This window comes from Myotis daubentonii, chromosome 17 (assembly GCF_963259705.1).
Source record: "Myotis daubentonii chromosome 17, mMyoDau2.1, whole genome shotgun sequence".
NCBI classification, from domain to species: domain Eukaryota; kingdom Metazoa; phylum Chordata; class Mammalia; order Chiroptera; family Vespertilionidae; genus Myotis; species Myotis daubentonii.
Window position 1 is genome coordinate 22,815,090 of NC_081856.1, and position 23,385 is coordinate 22,838,474.

At 49.4% G+C, this 23,385-nt stretch overlaps 2 long non-coding RNA genes across 2 annotated transcripts in view; one reads left to right on the forward strand and one right to left on the reverse strand.

Annotated features, from left to right (window-relative positions):
* Window positions 1-1,178: 1,178 nt before the first annotated feature.
* LOC132220158 (uncharacterized) overlaps window positions 1,179-23,385 on the reverse strand; it is a 64,600-nt gene continuing 42,393 nt past the window's right edge. The window contains exons 3-4 of the long non-coding RNA XR_009449697.1: window positions 13,815-13,850; window positions 1,179-1,562 (exon numbers count right to left, since the gene is read on the reverse strand). This is a non-coding gene — a long non-coding RNA (uncharacterized LOC132220158). The remainder of the gene's footprint in view (window positions 1,563-13,814; window positions 13,851-23,385) is intronic.
* Window positions 16,519-23,085, forward strand: LOC132219930 (uncharacterized). Its single transcript, XR_009449639.1, has 3 exons — window positions 16,519-16,991; window positions 20,300-20,426; window positions 21,980-23,085. It is a non-coding gene; the product is annotated as an uncharacterized LOC132219930 (long non-coding RNA).

The window sequence follows — 23,385 nt, forward strand, 5'->3', positions numbered from 1 at the left end:
CCTCTTCCTGAGAAAGCACAAAATAGAGCAGCAGTTCTCAACCTGTGGGTTGCGACCCCTTCGGCGGTCCAACGACCCTTTCACAGGGGTTGCCTAAGGCCATCCTGCCTATCAGATATTTACATTACGATTCCTAACAGTAGCAACATTACAGTTATGAAGTAGCAACGAAAATAATTTTATGGTTGGGTCACAACATGAGGAACTGTATTTAAAGGGCCAGAAGGTTGAGAACCACTGAAATAGAGCATCCCCACCTCAACAAATGTCTAAAGCACCACCTGTTGCTGCGTTGAGCCATCCCGCAGGGCAGGAGACGGCTGACAGACTGCAAAGCACCATAGATGCAGAACGACCTGCAGGATCTCCCGCTGGGGGCCTGGAGGGGGAACGGCGCTCCCAGGGCGCCTGGCTGGGTCTAGGATGATGATGATGTCCTTACGGAGTGGGAAAGCGAGCATGTGTGCATTTAGGTAACTTTACTGAAGCCAGAGAGAGATTACACAAAGGTGTCCGAGCAGTTTGAAATAAGGAATTTTGTAACGGGGTTTCCTAAAACATAACACACAGCCATCGTTTGTCTGATGGCTGTTTATTTGCTAAACCTTCGTTAGATTGAATGTAAATGTAAGCCAGCCTCTAAAACAAAGGATGGCTTGCAGTCCTCCGGGCCACGGCCACACCAGAATTCAACTCCGTTTCTGAAGTATTCTAGGAAAAAGGCTTCCCTGGAAAGAAAATACTTTTGAAACATCACACATGGCAAAACTCAGCGCTGTCGTTATCCCGGGGACCTTGCGGCGGCAGCAGCCACTGTCTGCGAACATGGATTTTCCTCTTCGAACAGTAACGTGCGTGAGCAGGGACTGGCCTTTGGTGATGAAGGAATGGCTTCCCAGATGGGCCGCGTGGACGGCGGCTTAGATCATCTGGACTTTAACAAAGAAGGATGGGAGCAGCACGGGGAGAGACCCGGTCGGTGAGTTGGCTTTGCAGCCAGAAGAGAAAACACTCCTCCGGCCTCAAATGCAAATCTCTCTGGGTTGTCCCCGTGACTTCAAGTTGACCCACAACGACAAAGCCCGCGGGAGCAGTTAGCATGCTCGCTGCGAGCACAGACCTGTCCATGATTTTTAGTGACATGTGCGATGTGGCCACACTGGCTTTCAGCGCCCCTCCAGGGCTTGCGTCCAGAAGGCCCCCCGGCGGCTGTGCCCGAACCCGCCGGTAGATGGCGCACCAAGCCCCCCACTCAGCCTACGGAGCCGGGAGCAGCTTCTGCCAGCGAGGCAGGCAAGGACTTTGATTCATAAAAAACATAAATTCTACTTGATGAACAATAATAATAAAGGAAATTGACTACTGGGCACCATAGAGATGAATTTTAAAGCCCCGAAATCAAGTTATTTGGGTTTATTTAATTTAATTTACTAAATTTGAATAACTGCGCGATGTAATGATGCATGGCAGGGCATTTAGGTTTTATGGCTTCTCAATGCTTCTCTTTAGGGTGATTGCACTCAGTTGCATGGCCGCCAGAGAACTCTGTCCCCGTCTCCAAGCTGTGTAAACAAATTGAGGAGAGAACAGTTACACATTGGGAGAAAGGCAAGGAGAATCTACTGAGGCTGGAGAGAGAGCCCCCACGACAAAATTTCCCTCTGTTTTTCAGGACATAAACTACATCAGAAGCACTCAAAGGCCAACATTAAAGATTTTATTAATACAAGCACAGCATGCCAAAACCGGTTTGGCTCAGTGGATAGAGCGTCGGCCTGCGGACTGAAAGGTCCCAGGTTCGATTCCGGTCAAGGGCATGTACCTGGGTTGCGAGCACATCCCCAGTGGGAGATGTGCAGGAGGCAGCTGATCAATGTTTCTCTCTCATCGATGTTTCTAGCTCTCTATCTCTCTCCCTTCCTCTCTGTAAAAAATCAATAAAAATATATTTTAAAAAAAAATACAAGCACAGCAGCCAAGCACTGTCCAGGTACTTCTTGAAGTAGAAGCCTCATCTCTTCGTAAAACAAATAAGATCTAGGACAACCTTTATATTCATATCTAGTTTTTTTAAGCTGGTGAAGGTGCATTTTGAACAGCTTCCAAACTGGCAAGTTAGGACCCTGCAAGCTCTAGAAACTCTTCATCCTTCGATCTATGAAAACGTTCTGCGAGCTGACCGAAAGTGTCCTTTTATTAAAAAATGCAGCCCCCACACTCCCCTGGGGAGTGTCACTCCTGCACATACCTTCTGTGTTTGCCCACACGTACACGTGTATCTGCATAAACACAGGGAGTTGCACGCACGTAGTGATTCCAATATCTGTGGGTGTGGGTACATGCAGGGTGTGTGTGTGCTCTCTGCCTACCCCTCTGCTCTTGGGCTTTCAGCATCACTGAATTTGGCACCAGCGCTTTAGCACTTTGGAAGGGCCTTCATTAGCACTGGGAGAGGATCCAAAAAGGATCCAGAAAAATCAACACATGGCTGCTCTTGTTCTCACGACAAATGACAGCTTTGGTGGAAAACAACAACAGTCAAGAAGCAAAACAAAAACCCAAAAGCAACAAGAGTAGCAGTAACATGAACAGCGGAAGTCAGACATTACTAACTCGGATTTTTTTTCCTTTAATTTTAATTTATTTACTTATTCCATTTTTACAGCTCTCTTCCTTTGCCACAAAGCCTCCGGGTACTTTCACACAATTAAAAATATAAATAGTGAAAGTATATTAAGAACCCTGGGGCGGGGGGGGGGGGGGGGACAACAATCCTGAGAGCTTATGTCTCTTTATAGACACAAACACGCTTATTATATGCTTAAAAATGTGTGAAAGCCTGGAAGTGGCACATGTATGTAACTCTACTGTTATGGTATGGCAAAAGCTGCCTGTTAAGCCACACCAGCCCCCAGTTGGAGGGCTGTCCATTAAATGTGTTACTGTTTGGAACCAGAGTCCTGAAGAGATGGTGGCCTTTCTTGGAAAACAGAATCTCCCTAATTACCTGAAAGTCATGTCTCAAAACCATTAATACAAACTCTTGGGTAGTGCAGATGCCATGAGAATGTGTAGGGAACGCAGTAATTTCTAAACTAGTCAAAAGCAAATCCTGTCCAATGTGTGTGTATGGGAATACCATGTCTTCTATCAGGTAGATATTAATGATCTAATCTATAATAATAAAAGGGTAGTATGCTAATTAGACCAGACAGCCGAATGACCTTCCGGACGAAGCCACGGTGGTGGGGGGGCCGAGGCAGAGGCAGTTAGGGGCAATCAGGCAGGCAGGTGAGCAGTTAGGGGCAATCAGGCAGGCAGGCAGAGTGGTTAGGGGCAATCAGGCAAGCAGGCAGAGTGGTTAGGAGCCAGTGGTCCTGGTTACAAGAGAGTGCAGGCTGGGCTGAAGGTCCAGCCCCCTCCTTGCACATATTTCGTGCACTGAGCCTCTAGTAGGCAGATAATAAGTCACACTCTAAAGAAGCAGTAAGCAAACAAATTAAAGAAGACTTTGACTTAAAGGGTTAATTCCTTTGCACTTTAGCTGTCAAAGCAATAGTGCAAAACTGAAGTGTGCATGGCCCTTTAAGGCCAGTGGCTCTGCCCAGGAGACCAGCCATCAAGGGAGAACACCCCATTGGATCTTAAGAAAAGAGGACTCATTGTGCTATTCACCCTTCCATCAGCCCTTTGCCTTCTCTTTCCTCTGTTTCTCAGTCAGATTTTGTGAGTTGTCTGTATTGGAGGGTCTGAGATTTTTCAAGGAGAAAGGGAAAAGGAATAGGAAAGCAGTGAAATATTTTTTTAAAAAAGGGAAGAGAGTAAATGCATGGGATTCAGAACAGGCAAAGGGAGGGGGCGTGCAGCCTGGGCTAGAACTGCCTTTTATGGGGAGCCCTGCACGATGCTGGTGGTGAGGGACCTAAGAAGAAAGCTGGACATGAGTAGGTGGCAAGGGAAGTATCTGAAAGAGCCAAATCCTCAGCTTAAAACATTCTAGAAGTGTGCCTATGGAGTAATTCAAAATACAGGAAGAGCCTGGGATGGCAGATCACAGCAGAGAGGAAGCAATGTGTCTCCAGATGACTTCGTTCATTCCACAAATATCTATCACGTGCCTCCGATGTGACAGGCACCACGTGAAGCACTAGTCAATAAGCTATTTCTTCTCCATGCCTTTCTTACTTCGAACACTCAGTGCACAAAGTCCTCTATGTTGGGAGGCAGGGGTCAAGACCCTTGTGAGTCTGTGGACCAAGAGAAAATTGAGCCCCAGAGCTGAATATTCTTAAGGTGGTGTGTGTCTGGCGGCACCTTAAACTGTCCCACCATCTCCCCTGACCACTGCACGCCACACACCCTCGGGAGGGCTCATCAGTTATTCCAAACTGTAGCCTACGGATGTGTTGACAGCAGTTCCTCCTTAGGAAGCGCTCCATTCCACCCTATTGCTGACCATGATGGTGACTACGCTAATAAGCCCTCGTGGGTAACAGAACGGTCTCACTCTCCGAGGAGGGCCAGAAAGCCGACTGAAAGGCTCCCAAAAAGAGGAGCGATCCCAAGTAGAACTGAGGCCACCTCTCAACAGCCTATTCAATGACCCTTCTCTCTTTCGTCTCCCCCAAGCCTGGCGTTTGGCAGGGGGACCAATGTCAACACTCTCTATATTTACTTTTTTTTTTTTTTGGCAGTTTGGAAGGCAGCCATTCCCAAATCGAGGGAGCAATGATTCCTGCCAACAACGACTCCAAGCCACCTGACTGGCCTCCCTCTGCACAAGCCAAGAGGGAGACGCGTCCAGGACCTTCATTGTTGGCCGCCATGTTTACAACACATGTACCGCGGCCTTACACTCCAAGAGACCCCCAACTGGAGAAAAGAGTGGGCTGCAAGCTGCCGACATGGTTTAGCTCTCACAAAAGCAAGGTTTGGAAAGTCAGAACCTGGCTGTTTTCATAGCCAGCCACACAACCCAAGTGCAGTCGAGCCCCCCCAGTGCCGTGGAGCCCAGATTGGCCTTCTGTGTAGAAGCGGACACTGTGGAGTGTGACGTGAAGACCTTGGAGAGGGTCCCAAAAGGTTTCAAGTCCACACGGGTGGTAACGTGTTTGGGGAAATTGTCTTTCTGAGGAAAGGCCAAATAAATTGGGATTTGTTTTCATGGAGCAAAATGAAAAAACTAAGCAGATGTCTTTAAAATAACCCTGAGATAGTGAGATTGTCTCTGAATGAAAGCACGCAATGGTTCTTAAATTCCACTACCGCTAGAACAAGAGAGACCGGAAAGTTTTAGAGCTGGATAAATCCTTTGGGATTATCTCGTTTGACCTTTTCATTTAACAGATGATGAAGTTATTTATTTATTTAGAAAGATTCTGGATGAGGGGCAGGTCCCTTAAGTCTAAGTGAAGTGCTAGATGCTCACAACTGGCCCAGAATGACTAGTTCAAATGGTCTTAGAAGCACAGACAGGTCAGCAAAGGCACTCAAGCCACAGGTTACATTTAGACCAAGGTAAGCACGTTTGTTGAGTCAGGAGCACAGCATACGCCTTGGTAGAGACCTCCCAAAATCCTGTGATGAGATAAAACAGCTCTTAGTGGATTGCCTAGTATACTGCTTTAGAAAGCAAACTGACTGTGGCATAGGGCACAGGGCAAGCTCGGCTAGTCCAAGGCACAGGAGAATACGGATTTATTAAGTGCTAGAGTGAGCCTAGTGATGAAATCCGGAGAGCCTTCTAGACAAGCCGTTCAGCTGCGGCTCCCCAGGTTGTCCACACTGATAGGCAATTTCATGGGAAGCTGGTTGTGGACATACCGTGTAAGTCACTAGAGCTCAGCTGGCCTCCACCATGGTTACAGCATGAAATTTCCCGTTTGCTCCACAGCCTCCAAATTCAGAGCAAAATTGCCGCCAGCTGTGCTTTCAACTTTCTGCATTGCAGGAGAAGAGCAAAACATCTTTGATGATAATGTGGGTGGAGGAAAATTTAGGGAACCCCTTCTCCACTGAGAGCTGGTCAAGGTTGACCAAAGTTCAAGTCAACCACACCACTTGAGTTTTATTCTGCTCCCAAAGGTGACATCCTAAGCCGTCCAGTAGATGGAACAATGAAACGACTGGGGGTCCAAAAGAACTGGAGGTCTTATCTTCCTGATAAGAAAACGTTCAATCAAGATAGAAATGTGCCCACAGGAGAAATGTCACCGGAGCATTTTCAGCAACTTAAACATTAATCAGTGCTGCAGAAATGAACTGACATATGTTCCCTTCCTGAAGCGCCTTCCTCTCCTTTCACCCTGGATCTTTGCACACACTGTTTCCTCTGCTATTCCCCAATCCACTTCTATCTCCACTTGGTCAACTCCTACTCATCCTTCAAAACCCAACACAGATCTAATCATCTCAGTGAAATCTCCCAATGTCCCCAAAACAGACTCTCCCTCTTCTGTGAGTCCATATATAAAATGTATATATTATGCATATTAAACACTGATCACATTAAACTATGAGAAACAGGAAGGAGGAGGGAAAAATAGCATGAGCTTTGGGATCAAAGATAAGAAACTCTACATCCCAACACTTCCATTTACAAACTCTTGTGTCCTGGAGCAAATTACCCGATCTTCCTGATGTGACTCCATCTAGAAAATGGGGCAATCATGCCTACTTTAGAATAGTCTTGTGAAGATATGACATGAAATTGTCAGATAAAGGCCTTAGCACTGGGCCTGCCTCAGAGTCAATACTCCATAAGTTAGGCCCCTCCCCTTTCTCCTTCTTCCAAAGGCAGAAGCATGCTCTTCATCACTGTGTCCTCAACACTGAGCAGGACACCTTCAAGACACATTAAGGATGTCATACATGCAAGCACGCAATGAATGTAATGACTATGGACAAATAGGGGCCAGTTTTTAACCACAGAAAGTCAGGCCAGAAAGACCCCCAACCCAGTGGCAAATGGCAGGCCCAAGATGAGCCCCCTCTTCTTTGGCTCCCAGACCAGCGTCTCCCACTATCGCTCACCACCAGCTCGTGCTTCCTGCTCCTGAGAGTTGTAGATCTTCCCGGGACTGCATTTCAGCTGGCTCCTTTGCCCCTAGACCTGGAGACCAAAACCAGCCTTGGTGGCTGTGTTACTCGGAATCCCATCCAGCTATTCATGGTTATTAAGTGCAATTTCTCACCGTCCACGCTAATAGGGCTTCCTTCGCATGGGAAATGATAGATGGCTTAACTGGCTTGGGGAAATGCGTTGTGCTCCATTCAGAAGGGATGCGAAGGACACGAGCATGTTGCCTTCTGGAGAGAGGCAGGGAAATGGCGAGCGCAGAACGCACATGGCTCCTCGCACCTCCGTGGCTGGCGAGAGGGTTGATGGCGTTTAGCGGCGTGTGCGGAGGCACCCACGGCACCCCGTAACGCTCACAACACAGCGTTTGCACGTGCTAATGGCAGCGGAATCTGAAACACATGGATTTAATTTCCTTCAAAATACCCACGGGTATAAAAATCAATGCGGGAAAGCCATTTGGCGAACTCTCTTTGGGCCTTTTCTGAGCCCAAAACTCGTGAGAAATTGTTGGAGATGGTTGCCGAGCTCCAACTCCCACCAGGTTCAAACCTCCCCACGCACAGCCCCGGCCTAATGCGATGTGAAACCCCGGCTGTCTTTTTGGAGAGAGGCAGGTGCGTGCTGTGTGGCGCCTCCACGGCTGCCATCGCCACAGATTTCCTGCTTTCTGCTATTAGTTCATTTGCTCGGCCTCTCCCGCCGCACAGCCGTCAGGGAGATCTCATTTTGGCAGCAGATCGGGATCCCTGCCTGAGAGTTGATAGAGGTTGAGCTATTTGCAGAAATAATGCTTTCCAGACGTACTAAACAGTCCCCCTCTTTCCAGATGGAGTGGCATTAGTGTTGCTTCCAGCCATTTCCTCACCTTCTGGTACACTTGTCAGTTCTCCCATATGCACCACCAGCCTTCCGTGTTCTGGGGAATCTCGGAAAACTGCTCAGCCCCTCAGCTGCTCGCCACTTGCATGCACAAATGTGCGCCCGCACACAGGCACGGGGGAAGGGTGTGACGCACGCACTCACACTCACACACACACACACACACACACACACACACATTTCTACAGCCTCCACTCATGTATGCACATGCAGATTTCTTCCCCCGCCTCCTGGGAGTCAACTGAGATTTTCCGAGAGAGCTAATCACTAAATGTGCTAGTTTAGCAGCTCAGGGAATTAGACAGGCATGAATAGGGGGACGTCACGGAAGTCCCCTGGCTGTGCCGGATGCTTCTGCCATTAGTAGTAATCACCACCGTCAACGTCAACGTTCCTCACATTGTCATTTGCATTGCCTTTGGTGGCCTCTAGTTTTCAATGTCAGAGGGACATTCGTGAAGAGGCTAACCTCCTTGGCCGAAATAAACCTCTTAAGATCTGGGTTAAGCCTCTTTGTGGCTTGTGGCCCACACATGAGACACTTTGGATTCAGGGCCCCATAAGATCACAGCCGTGTGCTATTTCTCTATTGCCTGGCTTGCCATGTTGTGTTAACTGTGGATGGTTTAACATGCCCAGGCCAGAATTGGGTCCTCCACCCGGGTCACCTGCTGAGGCCCTCCCAGCTCCGGCTTCAATGACCGAAGGGGTCCTGATGTAACGTTCACCACTCAAGTCTTCAATCCAGTGGGCACGCGAAGCACTGGGCCGCATGGGCGGAAGTCCAGGTGAAAACTGTCTTCATTTTTCTACAAACAAGTGTCTCCTTTGGTTTGCTATTCCTGCTCCTTTCCTAATTCCCTCCTGAAGCTGCGCTTTCTGGGGAGGGGGGGTGTTATATCCTCTCTGTTGCTCTCATCTTTCCATTGGCTGACTTTTGCCCCTGTGTTCAACATGGCTGTGCTCTCCCAACAACCTAAGGTCTTTGGTTTCTGCTCTCACAGAGGAAAGACCATGCGTCTTGGAGCGGATAAAAGAGTGGGTGTCTCAGAAGAGCCTGCAGTTGGAACCTCTCAGGGCTACTATGTACTGTGAAAGGCAAGTTGACCAGCTGAGGCCAATTACTAAACACAATAAAGACAAGATACAACAGAAAATCCATTAAAATAATACAAACTATTGGCTATCACTCACACCTTCCTCTTTCAACTCAGAATCAGTATATCCTGTGTGACCTGGGACAAGTTATTTAACCTCTCTGTGCCTCCGATTCCTCATCTGTAAAGTGGGGCTAACAACAGTAAATACCTCATTGGTTTGTTGTGTGGATGACATATGATAAGGCATGTAAAGAGTTGAGAATAAGCTTGGAGTGTAGTACGTGCTCTCAAAGTGTAGGCTAAGGACCAAACCATGACTTTTCTTTCAATCTCCCGGTACTTACTTCCTATTGCCTTCCATGCCTTGAGGGACTAAAGGACCTAGGCTCTCAGCCCAGCAATCGCCACTGGTAGATCTGATCATTGGATCACTTGTGGGTCACTGCGGTCACGGATGTTCTTGTCCTTGATGTGCGAGTTGAGTCACTGATGGTCAGCCTTGCTCCTTGGAGATGTGGCCCTCACTGATGAGCTCTGTTTTCTTCTAGAAAGGCACTCCTGCTCATCCCTGGGCAGATCTCTCACACGCTGGCCTCCTTCCTGGATCCCTACATCTCTTGAACCTGCTAGAATGACAGGGACATGACCTTTATGTACCCAACTGTTCCGTGTTCTTCCAATAGGGAAAAAGGAGAGCTTAGCAAGCAGACAGTTGCTTCATTTGATCAGGTGTGTATCTTCCCACCTTGACCCAGTCTCCCTATGCCTGCATCTCTCCTACCCATAGCTCGGCAGATTGGCCACATTTCTTAAAAGGTACAAACTCTTTTTTCTCTGATGCTTCAAAACAAATAAAGGCAATAGCAATAGCCTTTTTACAAGCGACGGCCATTCTTTTAACATCTCAAACTGCATCTTATTGCTTGATGGGTGTGTCCGTACCGTTTAGAGTACAAATCAACCGCTCCATATTCATTCTCTTTGGGACTGCCCGAATCCCACGCTCCTGAGTTCTGGAAGTCCCAAAGAACAAAACAGGACTGTCCCTGGTTCTTTCTGCTCTCACTGTTGATAAAAGGAAGTGAAAGGTGGTAGTCACCACCCATCAACTCAGGCTTCTGATTACATGGCGAGACGCCCTCATTAAAGCAGGTGCAGGGTGCAGGGCAGAAAGGAGGGGTTTCCATTTCGCCGCGATGGGAGTAAAAGTTGATCAGCATGACACGCCGGCTCCGCGAGGGGGAATACCTGAAACAATGTCATCAACATTGATTTACTGTATTTAACCAGGTGACGTTTTAATGAGCCAACCTCGGTGCTCCCTGGATGACAAGCCTTCTCCAGCTGAGAGTATACCACCTTTAAAAGGAAAAAAGAAATCCCTAAAAAGCCAGAGAGTTGACACTTGCAGATGAGTCTAATTCCCTTTGTCCTGTGGACATGCACTGTGTTGGGAGAGCTCCAAGTGCATCGAGCTGATTTTTGCTGTCATCAGAAGTGACCTCGCTCCCCCAGGAGGCCTGCGGCTTGTCTGCTACAATGACAGGGAGAGGAGCCAAGCTGCAACATGGGGTCCTCAGATGTGTAGCACAACAGGCTATGGCCAGCCCTGACGGGGGCGGCTGGATCACATGAATTTTTAAAGTAAAACAACTGATGTGTGTGGGGGGGTCTTACTTCCCCGCCCCCCCCCCCCCACCATGAAATCCCCATGGAAGCAGTGCATGGACCCGGCATGTTGATTTTGGCATCGGCACACACAGTCCCTCTGTTCTGAAGATGAGCTGACACGTGCAGATTTGCAGATCAGCCATTTCCAAAGGTTAATTAAATATTACCATTGTTTTCTAAGCTATTAATGTATGTGCTTTTATTTTTTCATGTGAAAGGCTGCTCCCTACTCAAAAATCAGGGTTTAGGTTTGCCTCCCAATCGGCTTCCCCTTTTTAAAAGGACAGAGAATTGAGGGAGAGGGAGAGGGAGAGAAAGAGAGAGGGGGAGAGAGAGAGAAGACACAGAGGCTCCAGGGCCAGAGGCAAATGCAGTTTGGAGGTAGAAAAGAGTCTGTGGCTGACATGGTCTGAAGTGGAGCCCCGGAAACACATTTTCAGCTGCCGCTGAGGGATTAGAATCGTGTCAATCCAGGAAGGTTCTAGAAAGGAGCAGGAAAGGAACCCCACTCTCTCCACCTTTGACTTGCTGACATCATTGATCTCACTGGAGCCCAGGAACGTTGCAAGCCTTGGCCTTCGTGGTCCTGGGGGAGGGCCAGCGTGTGAGTGGGTCAGGTTGCCAGTGAGGACTAAGACAGGAGCACACCCCCCTTTGCAGCATCTGTCTGTCCCCTGCCACCACCAAGGGACGCGGTTTCCTCCCGGCCTGGCCTGTCCTCAGGTCTGCAGGACAAGGCCCTCGGCAGGAAGGAGAGAGGGACTGCAGGATGGACCACAAGGGATAATAAGGCCGAGGTCACGGAGAGGACACGGCTCCTCTCCGGCAGGAAGTGCCACCCTCTGTGACTGCCGTTTACAAGAATCCTGAGCCGCGATGTGAGCACAGCAGTCTGCAGGAAATCTCTCCAGACAACCCATCTTGCCAGGCAAGCAGGACATGTTTTGTTTGCAAAGTAATAATGCCTCCCTGGATGTGGGGAGGCGGCAGCTGACCTGCAGTGGAATGAATGAAAACAAAGGCACGGAAGGAAGACAGGTGCCAGTGGAGCGCCAGGGCGGGTGGGGCTGGAGCGCCAGGGCAGGTGGCGCTGGCTCCGGAGGAAGGGGACGGGCAGGGGCCCCCCTCAGTCTGGTCGCGGACCAAGTCCTGCGCAGCACACCTACCCCGACTACCTGCCTCCCCACCCTGCCAAGTGCAGGCCCTTGGGTCTGACATCCCATCCACAAAGGCTCCGTGAATGGCCAACCAGCGCCCACAGGTGCAGGCTCTTAGGCCAGGTTTTCTCAATGCTTCTCAATTCCTCATGTTTCCGTTTTCAAATGGAAATGCCAAGACAAACTGCTACACTGCAGGGTTATTCAAATGATTGTCTGAGAATTTCAGTGTCCAGCAAATGGTTAATGCTTTTGAAATGGGAGGAAAGGGAGTGAGCACAGGCAAGCAGGGTGGGGAGGAGAGGGTGCCGGGGTGGGAGACCGGACAGCTTTGCCCTCTGGAGCCATCGGTGAACAAGCCATCCAGGGGATCTTGGTCGAGCTTCCCTCGATGAGCTCATTCGGATTTCCTGTGGTCCTGACACGGGGTCCTGCTCCATGCTTGTGCCCCAACCTGCTCTCCCCTTGCTGGTAGGGTCACCCTACACACGGGTGCCCACACCCAGAGCGGAGCCCGCCTGCAGGGAGGCTGGGTGGTGACGGGCAGGCGGGGTGGAAGGCGCCAAAGGCGAGCGTGGGTTTGCGCAGTCTGGAGCTGTGAAGTAGACAAGATGAGCACACATGTCCTCCCTCGGGTGAGTGTGTCGCAAGTGCTGAGGTGCAGCCTGCAGAGGAGAGCACTGGAACTCCTGTAAGATTGCTGTCTGCCCGACAGGTGTGGACGGGGAACCATGGGACAGATAGGAGAACCTTGGGCTGCATTCCTCCCACCCAGGTGTGTACTGGCACCTGACATGAGCCAGGCCCTGATGAAATGTCACGATGCCTCGGAGAAGCCCCGACCAGGCCCTGTTCCTCATGGAGCTTATAGTGCACACAGCACAGGGACCAGAATCGGAGAGCCAACAACAGACTCAGCAAATACAGAGCCCTGAGCTGAGAGTCCGGCTGTGACGCTGCAGCCAGAGCCACGGGAAGGAGCTGCAGAGAGTCCATCCAGGCTGAGGAACGCTAGTCTGAGTCGGGCAGGTATGGGCACACCCAGGGGGCTGTCTGCTGGGCATAGTAACTACCCCACCCCCACCATGGGCAAGTGGGCAGCCGTGGGGACATGATCAGGCCCCTGGCTGCAGGTAACTGATGGGAGGCTGACCCCCAGCGCCCTGGTTCTAGGCTACCTGGTCGAGAAGCAAGCTCCTGGTTAGGGTTGCCAAACTTGGCAGATAAACATACAAGATGCCCAGTTCCATTTGCTTTTCAGATAACCAACTAATAACTTTTCCGTCTACCTCGTGAAAGTTTGGGGAGACCCTTACAACTAAGAATGATGAGTTGTTTCTCTGAAAATTCTAATGTATCGGGGCATCCTGTGTTTTACCTGACAACCCTACCTCTGACCCAAACTGGGCCCTCAAGAGAGCGCCGGCTGCCGAATGGCATTAAAGGAGAACCAAGGCTGCCTCTCTCCAGGGCAGACGGTGCAAGACATTTTCTGCCACGTGACGAAGGCCAGCCTACCTACCAAGGGAGGGCATTAGATGAAGGCAGAGACAGCGAGGAGCGGAGACATAGGGAGCACTGAGGCCACGTTCAAGTCTCCTCCCTGCCTTTCCTACAGCTTGGTCATTCTGCTGTCTGCTTTCAGATCCCTGTTCCCTGCCCACCCCCACTGTAGGCCCCAGCCCCTGTGGACAGGGGAGAAAGCAGAGGCATTTTAAATCATTAGCTCAATAGTAACAAAGTCAAGCAAATGCACCTGGCACACAAAAAGGCCAGGGTTACTATGGTGCGTGGTCCAAGCCATATTACAAGAAGAGATGTCGTTTCTTGTGTAGACCAGGCTGCATGTTTTTCCAAAGGAAGTGAATCTTCAGGATGGTGACTTTCAAATCTGAGGAGAATACAAGCCAAAGCTGAAACACATACCTTCTCCAAATCCTGTCCACAGAGCCAGAAGTCCCCCTGCAAACCAAGCGTGACACATTATTCACCACAGATAACAGACCCTGGTTCATAGCCTGTAAAGACCTCTTACAATTAGTAAGAAAACCACCATCAGCACCTCCCTAAATGATGGGCAAGGGGCTATTTGCAGAAGAAACATGAGTTTCCAGCAAACCTATGAAAAAAAAATATCCGACCTCATTGATAAGCAAATAAATGTAAACAAAAATATCAAATGGCTTTTTAGACTTTTACATTGGGAAACTAAGGAAATTAATGCTGCTGAATGCTACTCTTTTGTACTAATGTTATATGCCTCAGATACAAAGAACTGCAAAATAATAAATGACAGAGAGTCAAGTAGAAAAATGGGCAAAGCATTTGAACAGGCAATTCACAGAAGAGATTCAAGTGGTCACAATAGACTAGGTATAGGTATAGGTATAGGTATAGGTATAGGTATAGGTATAGGTATAGGTGTAGGTGTAGGTGTAGGTGTAGGTATAGGTAGATATCCATTTAGATGAGGGTTTAGATTGATATAAGTACTCATCATTCCAATCAGAGAAGGTCAACATAAAACAAAATATCAGTTCTTGGCCTATGATATATAAGTGCTGATCACTTCCATTCTGGGGAGAGGGATGTGGGAAATAGCCAGTCTCTCAGAAACCACTGGTAGACATAAGTATTCCTGCAGCAATTTTACAGACTAGTTCAGCACTATCTATTCAAAGCACCTGAAACCTCTGACATCTCTGTGTATTCCTTAAAGGTACACCCCTCCTGGTGAAAGGAAATTCACAGTTCTTACTGTCTCAGGAAATAATCATTTTCCCGTGGTCCCCTCTTCTCCAATTTAAAAATTACATTTGGGGCAGGTGGGTACTAGACTTATCAGAGAGATCACTTCATACGTTATATAAATGTCTAATCACTATGCTGTACCCCTGAAACTAATGTGGAATGCCAACTGTAATTGAAAAGTAAAAAATAATTTTTAAAAAACACATTTTAAAAGAAACACTTTTAAAATTTTCAAATGGCCCTAGCAGGTTTGGCTCAGTGGATAGAGCATCAGCCTATATGGGCTGCAGGGTCCCAGGTTTGATTCCGGTCAAGGGCACATGTCTGGGTTTTGGGCTCAATCCCCAGTAGGGGATGTGCAAGAGGCAGCCAATCAATGATTCCCTCTCATCATTGATGTTTCTATCTCTCTCTTTCTCTCCCTTCCTCTCTGAAATCAATAAAAATATTTTTTTTAAAAATAAAGTTTTCAAACAATGGGTTTCCCCCATGTTTTGATCCACTCGTCTTTATTATAGGCAGTGTTTGATGAGTCATCTCTCACGTTTTAACATTCCATTACGAATATGGTGACTGATATGGGTGCAATATTACTCTTAAAAAAACAAAGCTGAAATGCCAAGGACTGTGACAAAGGAATTACGGTTTTAGCAGAGCTGGAGAACCAATGACTGTGTTCGAGTGGACAAGAATCCTAAGCGCCCTGGAACTCCAAGTAGCCCTGCCGATCTGCAGCCAGGCCCTCCTGTCCTTGCCTTGGCCTTTTTCCCACTGCCCCTTCAGCGACCCACCCCACTCCCTCCCTCCAGATTGCCTTGGTTCCCGGGCAGGCGTCCCTGGGCCTGGAATCCTGCCGCATCCCAGCTCGTAGGAGCTGTCTCCTGTGATCATTCACCGGCTCCTGTGATCCGCTGCCTGCACAGAGCCCTCCCCAGCTGGGCAAGTGCTTGTCCTCCAGCTCCCACCTGTTCGGAGCGACCCCACCGTGGCTCCCTCTCCTCCCTCCATTGTCTGAACCAGACAGCAGGGGGCTCAGTGACGTCCTGCCCGCTCATGGCTGCAGCGTCCTTTCCTGTGCCCTGCTGCTGCATCCATGAGGCTGAGGCTGGAGCTTATACATGTGTTTCGCTTGGATCAGCAGGGCGGGGAGCTGGGAGTGACTGTTCGCGGCTCTCCTGAGATTACCTTGCAGGGCATCGCCAAGGATCAAAGTTCCCGGGCTCCGTAAACTAGGCTCCCATGTAGGGTCAAGTGTGCTCCCTGGGAGACGTACTTGAACCTGTCTGAGCCTGTCTCAAGTGTCCTTGGGATTTATATGTTGACATAACCTGGCAGTAGTGAGTTTCGTGGAATGGAGCACTGGCCTTCCTGTAAATGGGTAAAAACACCCCGGACAACTGAATCCAATTAATAGAATCAACCCTCCCACAGTTAGATTTTCCTCTTCCGCGGCTCAGCATCACTTTAGTTGAACCGGATGCCAAAAAATTCGAAATCTGGTCCCTAGGACTATAAAACACCTTTCGTTGGTCAAATAGGTGGGAAGCTTTCTTTTAAACCTTTCTTTCAGATTTTGTTTCTATCCACCATTAAAATTAATTTCACACCCATTTCCCTCCTTATGCCTTTGGGAGAGACGCTTGCTTTTATAGCCTTCTCTGAACGTCAAAACAAAAGCCCCCTTATGCGCCCTAGAGTCTCCGAAATGCTTCTCGGGGAAAGAGAAAAACAAATGTTCTCGATTTCAGGCAACCAGGGAAGTACTGGGTGAGGGCAGGACAGAAGCCCCCCTCCCCACCCCCAAGCCCCCTGAACTAGTAGCTCAAATAACAGCAGCACGAAACAGGAGCGTGCCCCGCATCACACGGCTTCCTCACTCGCTTGTCCTTCACGTTTTCCTGAGTGTGGCACGGGTTTTTGTAAGCCACCATCTGAATGCTATCCAGTTGAGGGTGAGATACGAAGATCTGCTCATAGCATTCTATAAAATTGCATTCTCTGGTCGACAACAGCAGAGCCAAGGGGTCATTCTTTTTTCCTTTCCCCTCCTCTGTAAGGGAACGAGAGAGACAGACAAGCTCAGAGTCCACATCTCTGGGCCGTGTGAGTAATGCTTTCCTATTTTATCCAGGCACTGACAGAAACACCCCACGGAGGGCAAACAATAATATATAATAAATTATAGATGCCAGGAAATTGAAGGACATTACGCTTCCGCATTTCTGCCTTCTAATAGAGCAGCGGGGACGAGCCGCCCTTTTCGTCTGTCTGCTCGCGGACCGTTTGTTCCTTCACACCCACTGTGTCGGGGGTCACCTGCGCGGGACCTGGGCAGACAGCCTGTAAAAGCAGGTGAGTGGCCGCTGACGGCAGAGCCCCGCCTCCCTCCTTCCCCGGCCACCTGACTCGGTCCAAGGGCATCCTTGAGCGGGGAGAGAGATGAAGGATGATTCTCCTCCGATTCGCAAGGGGGGGGCCACGAAGACCCGCAGGTCCCCGTCTCTGCAGAACCTCTGTCAGCACCAAGGTCTCAGGTTGCCTCCCACACCAAGCAGACAATCCCGTCCCCAAACCCAGAAGATGGGCAATAACGGATTTGGCTTCCAGCCCGTACCCTTCGGATGCAAAAGCAACAGCACAGTTCACTGGGTCTTTCCGGTTTCTCCCTGCCCGCCCTTCACGAGACCCCTGGCCTCTGATTAGAATCGGAACGCGCGGGTCCTGCAATGAGGATGATCTATTCATGTCTGTCGAGCTCTGCTTGAAAGCTTCGAGGCTTCCTCCTACCAGACGTGTTACCAGCAAACAGAAAAGTCGCCCATATTGTCATGCTTGCCCTGACCTGCGGAGCCAGTGAACAATAAATCTTAATTACAGTTAAATGCCAAAATCTGCCGGGAATGAGACAGCGAGAGGCAACTGTGACTCCGTCCGGCTCCTCACCTGGCCAGGGTGCAGCTGCAGGAATACAGAAATGGGTTTGTTTGTGCCGGAACAATCAGTCCAAGCACTCCCAGTATCGGTGGCCCGCACTGGCATTCATCCGACGCAGGTGGCATCTGGGAAGTTGTATTTTAAAGGCCTTTCGGCATTAGGCTTCGGTTCAGAAGAAAGCCCTGTTTCTAAATCTCTCGGCAGTTTTCCAAAATAGCGTTCGGTCCCCCGACATCTGCTCCGTCCGTACTTGTTACCTTGGGGTGTATGCTGGGAACTGCTGAGTAACCTCCTGTGCGCCGTCTCCTCGTGCACCGGCTGGGCCACAGAGCGCGAGGCAGGCATCCATGCGGGGGCTTTCTCTTTTTTTATTTTTATTTCTTTTTTCCTGTGGCTGCAAAGCTCATGAGCTCCTTGGTATTCAAGCGTCTGCTTGTCATCGTGCTGAATAAAGCCGCGCGTGGCCCCCTTGCTTGATGTATGGGCACCTAGATGCACGAATTAGAGAGGTGATTGCAGACATAACTCTGTTCAATGGCTTCAGGCTGTTCTATCCATTTTGAGACTGACAGGAGGTCGGAGAGGAAGTTCTGGAGGGAAGAAAGGAGTTTGTTTGGGCTGCGGGGGCTCCCAATCCGTGTGCAAGCTACTCAGACTGTTGCAGATGCAGATCCTGTGCTCCTCCGAGTCACGCCCCGGCCAGGTGTGCCTACCCCTGGTTCCCGCGGAGAGAGGGCAACGCGGGTTCCCAGCCTCGGGAATCAGCAGCGGGTACGGGCAGGCCGGGGCGGAGATGCCGGTTCACTAATTACAAGGTGGATGTTTACATGGAGAAGAGGGAGGTAGAAAAACCCTTTCCCAACAGAGGTTGGGGGCTACAGAGTAGGCAGAAGTTGGTGTTTTTTTCTGTTGTGTTTTTAAGAAAAAATGAAGGAGGGAGCATGATGGGGTGCTCCATAGCGATGTCATTTTCACTTGGAACCCCCTGCAGAGAGACCTCCCTTCCCAGCCGGGGATGTGGTCCCCCCACCCACCCCGCCACCCCCGCCCCCACCGCCCCCAGCTCTTCCCGGCTCTGGCAGGGCCCCATCCTGTCACCAGCGGTCCTGCTTCCTGTTTGTGTTGCTGCTTTGTTGCTTCCTGGCGGTCACCCCAGCCCGCCCTTCTGCTGAGCCTCCGCCCTGGGACTGGCTCTCTTCCCAGCTCTCTCTTGTGCTTGCAAATCTGTCTCTGTCTCCCTGTACACCCCACGGTCTTCCAGGATCTGTGCTGGTCTGATGCCTGTGCCACCAAGCCCGCCGGGTGAGGGCTGGCCTCTCACACATGCCCCCATTCTCTGCGGACCCCGTTCAAAAAGCATTTTGGCATTTGCTATCTCACCTGCTCTTTCCCGTTCCTTTGAGGAGGGGGCGAGGGTTGTTGCCTGCATTTATTGATAGAGAACGAGGCCCAGAGAGAGAGACTGAAGCACTGAGTGGTCCCGGAGAGAAGCAGGACCCGTGCCGATCCCATCGGCTCCTACAGGCTGATACAGGGGCAGCCACCCACCCTGTGCACACTGAGCCCTGCATGCATTTTTGCATGCCATCCACACCAGCACGGTGCCAGGTAGGCGTCATGAGTGTTATTTTAAACCATGGAAACGGAGGCTCGCAGGAGCTTTTGCCCCGCCCAGGGGTCATGCAGCTGGCACATTTGTCTGACTCCTCTCTGCAGGTGCCACTGAGCTTTCCCTACACACCCTCACTTCACCCAGGTCTCTGCTCAAGTGCCATCCCGCAGGGGCAGCTGCTTGAGATAGATTGCTTTGTCTCAAACAGCTCTCTGTCCCTCTCTGCCCCCTCACCCATCTTTATCTCTCTGTGGAGCCTTTATCACTCCCGGATATTGTATACATCTTTACTTGTCTCGCTGTTGCGACCATCTGTGTGAGGTCAGGGACTTGGACTGTTTTGCTCACTGCTCAGTCTTCCTGATGCAGGGTGGGCACTTAATAAATATCTGTGGAAGGAAGGGAAGGAGAGAGGAAGAAAGGGAGAGAGGGAAGGAGGTAGGGAGGGAAGCTGTGTTTCTTTCCATCTTGAAGCTAAAATACTCATGTTTGGCCAGGTTGCCAGAAATGAGAGGCAACAATCCCACCTACATATGAAAAGCTCAGGCATGAGGTGGCCTTGTTCAGGATTCCACCACAAACCACAGATAGATTTAGGACTAAACCATCCAATTCTCTGCCTAACAAACTAAGCCATTGCCAATTATCCTGGCAGTGGCTTCCTGCACCCTGCAAACTGTGACTGGGAGCTGCTTGCTGAGCTTGCCTGAACTCCTCCCCGTGTGCTGCAGAATTCTCGCCTATGCACCACTAACCCAACTACCTACACTCAGGGGGCTCCTGGCAGCAGGTGCCAAGCCTGTGCAGTTGGCCCCTGTGTCATCCACACAGAACACAGTAACCTTACTGCTTCCCTCTGGCCCCGCTCCAGATCCACACTTTTTTTTTTTAAATCAAAGCATGTAATTCCTATGTTTGCCTTGATCCTGGGAAGTTGCCCCTCCCAGTGTTCACTACCCCTCATGCTTAGAGGCTCCAAGAGGAAATGTTTGGGCTGGGACCCCACTAGGGCTCCCTCCAGAGTAAGCCCCACCAGAAATCCCAGGAGTGTAACAAAGCCCCTCAGAAGCGCTCTGTCTTGTGGGACCTTGACCTTATTCCCTCCGAGCTGCAGACAGCTGACCAGGGAAGGAAGACAGCAAATCTGCACGCCCATACCTGCCCCTGCCTCTGGGCCCCAGGTACAGGCCTCAGCAAAAGTCGTATGTGAGGCAGCAAATCTGACCTGAGACTAGACCGAGGTAAGCACTCTCCCTTCCTTATTCTTTTCTTTTTTCCTTTTGGCAAATAAACTGGACAGAGATGAACCCCAAAAGTAGATCCATTCTAAACTCCATGCTCGCACTCTTCCTAACCATGGTGGCCCACAGGACACTGCACTGCAGGTGGTGGGTGAAGGGGCTGTGGAAGGTGAGGCAGTTTTGTATCAGCTCCAAGGAGATGGGCATCTGGATTGGGCTAGAATCCATGTTAAAAGTGAATTAATTGGAGGTTCCAATGTGCTTTGAAGGGTAAAAAGAAAGGAGAAATCACAATTGACAGAATCACAGTTGAGAATATCAAGAAAGATTTCATGGAAGAAGAGGCTTCTGAGATCAATCCTGGAGGAACAGCAGGGTTTTAATAGGCAAAGATGGTGTGAAGGGCAGTGCCTGGAAGGAGGGGGTGACTGCTGGGGAGAGTGGGAAGGGCTGGCTGGGTGGGGCAAAGGCTGCATGAGTTTGACTGAGTTTGGCCAATATGCCCAGGAGTTAACAAAAGCTAAGGCTGCAAAGGAATTACGGTTCAGGAAACTTGTCAAAGGATTTTGCATTTAATTTAAAAGACAAAGGGAATGGGATACTACGGTTGTGTTAAGAAGAATAGGATTCTTTAAAATTTTATTCCATTTAAATTAGTGTAAATTCAGCTCTAAAAACTGATATTTGATTTAGAAATTGGAAATTTTTAAGGTATGTTTGGACAACTTGTTTTGTGAATCCTCGTTTATGAAAACTAAATACAGATTAAGTATGTCTGATAAAACTTAACTTCCAAATTGAGATGTAACCTAACTCTGAAACACACTGGATTTTGAATACAATATATTTTTTTAATCATCCTGACATAGATTACACTTTTTAATGATAATATTTTTGTCTTCTTGGGTTAATTTTAAAATGTTATAAAAATTAAAACAAAAAGAGGCAAGGGGGAGTCATGGAAGGTCTTTGAGCTGGGCTGTCACATGATTAAAGTTGCATAAAAATAATAACAGCAACAACAATAACAATTCTGAGGAAGTGTGTGAGGCAGATAGCAAGGAAGAGAGTCTAAGACAAGCAAGTCCCTTGGGAGATTTTTTAATGGCTACTCAGAAATAACCTAAGTCAGAGACACGGAAATATGCCTTCCCCCCCCCCCCCCCCCAAACATGGCTTAGACATGGAGTCCCTGTTCTTAGGGATATTAGCTAACACTAACCCTTAATCACTCCCCAAATACTTCACAGTCAGGAAAGTTCTGGGTTCTATTGGGAGGGGCCTGCTACTGTGAAGGGTCAAAGGGGACCCTAAAGGATCCTGGACCAAACCTGACCCCTGGTTTGAACTGGAGGAAAACCTGACAAAGTCTGTTATTGCCTCTCGGGCTGGAATTTACCGTTGGAAATGCAGCCTTTGTCACTGGCATAAGAACTGCTTTGCATTTGATGACATTTTCTTCGAAATGGTGTGAGAAAACCTTGACGTTTTTATTAGAAAATCCATAAAGCCCAAACAAATGGTTCCATGCTGCTTTGCCTCATTCTTCATAGGTTCATCAGCAATCCATCATCCCTCCCACTCGCCTTGAACCCATCAGCAGCGACGTCTTGCCAATGAACAAAAGGACTACCCAGAGAAGCCCTTTCAACCTCGGTCGTCCTTTGCCCCTCAACTTTTACCCCTTAAATCAACTACAATCATTCCGTTTTCACTGGCACCTTTCCTGAAAGGCGAAACAATGTTGTCACCTCCTTCCAGAAACTCTTCCTTTATCTCTCATGACACTGAATTACAGAAGCTTGACCTGCCTTCTCTTGAAGTTAGAGATGGAACTCTTTCTCTGGTCGACCTTCCATGTGATTAAACTTCCAGTTTGAACCAAATAATTGAGTTCAGAGAGAAAAAATAAGTCTCTCTCTGAGATGGCCTTTCGAAGGTAACCTACCTCACTTTCAACTCTAGCGTATCCACACTTACGCCTCTATCTGCAACCTCCTACCCATGCCTTCATTCTCCCTAAAACAAGCTGGTGTTGGACTTCCTCTCCCCCACCTTCACCCCGGGCTTTCTTCCCTGCTGACCCTCCTCCTGTCTCTGCTGCCCACCCACCAGGGCAGCAGCTGCACATTGGGATCTCAAGCATGCGCACTGCTGCTCGTCGTTGGACCCTGCCACTCTTTTTGCATTTCTGAGTGAGTCAGATGCCTCTGCCAACACCGTCACCACTTGGGTCTTTCTTGCTTCTCCGCCTAGCTCCCTCTTGCTTACTCTGGCTAACCATCTTTTTTCTGTGTGTTCTGTGTTCTGCTCACCTATCTCTTTCTTTCTTCAGCCAAATTTGTTAGGTAATCATGGTTGGGCAAGGCATGTGTTGGCATGAGTTTGGGCTGATGGGGTTTTCATTTAATCCTTATGATATCCTTACGATGTAGGGAGGGTGGAGATCTTCACTGGCTCCCTTTAAAGATGATAAAAATGGCCCTAGCCGGTTTGGCTCAGTGGATAGAGCGTTGGCCTGTGGACTGAAGGGTCTCAGGTTCGATTCTACACAAGGACACACGCCAGGGTTGCGGGCTCCATCCCCAGTGGGGGGCGTGCAGGAGGCAGTGGATCTATCGTTCTCCCTCATCTCATTGATGTTTCTCTCCCTCTCTCCCTCTCTTCCTCTCTGAAATCAATAAAAATATGATAAAAATGGAGCCCGAAGCGGACAAACCCCTTTTGTTAGGCTCCCCAGCTCACAAGGGTGAGAGACCCACATCTTCAGCCTCCAAGTCCCACCTCTACCCTGCCCCACCGTTTCACTTCCTCATCGACTGCTATGCTGCATCCTCATTTCTGATTTCTGGCCTCTCATAGCTCTCATCATTCCTCTGCTTGGCTCGGCTTCACCTGCATTGCTTCCTCTCCTCTCTGTCCTCTGCCCGAGCTCCTGGTGCACGGGACCTGCCAGCCA